Source organism: Monopterus albus, unplaced genomic scaffold (assembly GCF_001952655.1).
Source record: "Monopterus albus unplaced genomic scaffold, M_albus_1.0 scaffold253.1, whole genome shotgun sequence".
In the NCBI taxonomy this organism is placed as follows: Eukaryota; Metazoa; Chordata; class Actinopteri; order Synbranchiformes; family Synbranchidae; genus Monopterus; species Monopterus albus.
The window spans coordinates 147691-150868 of NW_018128133.1; positions in this window are offsets into that span (position 1 = coordinate 147691).

Genomic DNA, 3178 nt, shown 5'->3' on the forward strand with positions numbered 1-3178 from the left:
ACCACCCAGGGACACAGATTATTCTCCTCCTCTCCTTGGAAATGCTATGAAATAATAATAAATGCTTGTCATTCTATTCCAGTCCATTTACTGAGGCAAGAACTTTCACTATATTTATGACCATTCACCCTTGGCTAATAGTACAGTGGAATGCCAGTCATGCACTCTCACTGTCTGCAGCACAGGAGTCATTAGACCCCTTTTACTGGGGCACGTGCTCCAGTATTGATCTGCCGTGCCCCACTAAAATCACACATTCGAGCTTTAACAGGCTGCTATATTTGACAGTGGATTAATTTATAATAATAATAAGGTGAAAAGAAATTATTTGTTGTTCTAATGTCAAAGCAAAGTACAAGCTGAGGCGCAAGTGGGTCAAGGTTTGTACACCACAGTGCGCACATACGCATGCCGTGCACACTGTAGCTGGTGCACTACAGTGCACACATGGCAATCCATGTACTGCTGGTAAATCTAAATAGAGTATCCCAGTATACCAACAAGGACACAGATGTTTTAATTTGGACAATGTTTTGCAGGTCAAAGACCTGATGTTAATCAGGAAGGTAACTGGTCATACTGGTCTACCTGGTCCAACTGTAGTGGAAGAAAACGCAGCAGGACACATGGCTACAACACAGAGGGCCTCCTCGGAGCTGCGTGCAGAGGAGACGCCAGCAGTGAAGAATATTGCTAAGCAGCTGGATAACCATTTAATAAACATCAGCTGTCTTTCTGTGTGTCTTTGACATATAGGCTACACTGCACACACACACACACACACACCCTATATCGAAATCATGAACCTTGAGAACAGAGCCATCTTGGGATAAAGCTTTTTTTTGTCCTGGTAGGTTTTTAGTTTAGCTTTTTGTGATCTAAATATGTGGGGTTTTATTAAACAGTGGAGTTGGAATTAGTGTCTATGACACTTAAAGGACCAACTGTCGACTAACACTGGGGACTTCTGGCATTTTTAGTACAAATGAAACAAGTGTAACAAACATTAACAGCTACAAAACCAGGATCAAGGTTCAATTCATAATGTGTCTTTATATTGTATACTGTTATTAAAGATGCGGAGCTGTGGTTGTCTACTGCATAAAGCTGCATTCTCTCAACACCAGTGTTGATACTGTGTGTCTGAGCTCTACAAGGTCTTTTTCAGGTTGGTCTCTGTCAGAGGTTCAATGTAACTAAATACATTTACCCTATGTACCCTACTCAAGTGCAGTGTTGAGGCATCTGTACTTCTGTGTTTTCATTTTCTGCTACTTTACACTTTGAGTTCACTGCAGTTTAAAAGCAAATATTGTACTTCTTACTCCACTACATTTACAGTATTAGAGAACTTCAGTCACTAGTTACTTTTTAGAATCAGATTAATAAAATACCATATAAGACTTTATTGATTCTTGGTGGGAAATGTACAAGGTACCCAGCAGTACTTCAAAATATAAGATTAAAATTGGCTTCACTGCAGCTACAACACTAAATGTGATGAAAAAAATAATGCATCAATAATAATAATCCAATAATATGATATACGTTAATCGGAAATGTACCATTGCGCATAATGAATACTTTTACTTTGAGTACTTTAGGAATATTTTGATGATAATACTCATGTATTTTGAATGTAGAACTTTGCTTGTAATTTTTACTTGAATGTAGTATTTTACATTGTGGTATTACTACTTTTACTTAAGTAAACAATCGGAGTACTTCTTCCACCACTGGTCTCTGTAGCTACATACAGTAATGTTACTTCATCACGATACAAGAAATCAAATTGTATGTATAGCATGAAAGTCAGACATCAGTTCTGTCTTTTAAAGCGCATGTGGCCCTGGACAGAAAAATAAACTTGTTGTGTTCGATTATTAATCCGACATAGAATAAACTCCAGAAGAACGTTGATATATTGACTACAATTAACACTGGGCGTCTTTCAAGTTAAAACTGTGTTGGCTGAAGAAGGTATTAATTGACTAATAACTCATCTTTAAAAACATGGGCATGTTCCAGCTCACTGTGCAAATGAGAACCAGATGAGTGGAAGCTGTCTGGACAGAGAGGACAGCTGGTGGACAGAGGTTAGAGATTTAACGTGCTGGACATAAACAAAGAAGCACATTATATTTGAATAACTGTTCATAATTGTGACAGCCTGGTGGCAGAAACTGTCTCTGTGTCTAGATGTTTTGGCGCACAGTGACCTGTAGCACCATCCAGAGGGGAGGATTCAAGCAGTTTGTGTCCAGGGTGTGAGGGTTCTGCAGAAAACGTCTCTGCCCTGCTTTTGAACCATGAGGTGTACAGCTCCTCCATGGAGGCCACTCAGGCCAGGCTGGCAATGATGGTTCTTCATGCAGTCCTCCTGACTGTCTGCTGGAGTCTGTTCCCGTTACATTTGGTTACTGAGCCGAACCAGACAGCGATGGAACAGCAGAGAACAGGCTCCATGATTCCTCTGTAGAACTGTATCAGCAACTCCCGGGGCAGTTTGAACTTCCTGAGCTTGTGCGGGAAGTACATCCTCTGCTGTGCCTTTTGATGATGGTGCTGATGTTGGATGTCCACTTGACTGGATACAGCTACAGTGGCAGTGAGCAAAACTGTGAGAAGCAGTTCAACAGCTAGTTTGAGATTATAAGAAAAGACATCCAAACCAGAGCTCTGATCATTCATAGTGTGACTTTGTCAAACTCAGCTGTGTATTTCTACACTACCAGTACACAGTGATGTGGTTTAATGTCACCCCACAAATGAAAACCCTGTTCATTTTACTGTTGGCATTTTAAGATCCTAAGAAGCAGGATAGCTGAATTAGCATTAAATCTGTTAAACTGTTCTAACATGAACTAAAGAAACCATCAGTGTGATTCTTCACAGTCAAACATCACAAAGAGACACGTACACTGGAAAGCATTTTACTCTCCTAATCCATCCATCCATTTTCCTCCGCTTATCCGGGACCGGGTCGCGGGGGCAGCAGTCTAAGCAAAGATGCCCAGACTTCCCTCTCTCCAGACACTTCCTCCAGCTCCTCCGGGGGAATGCCGCGGCGTTCCCAGGCCAGCCGAGAGACATAGTCCCTCCAGCTTGTCCTGGGTCTTCCCCGGGGCCTCCTCCTGGTGGGACATGCCCAGAACACCTCCCTAGGAAGGCGCCCAGG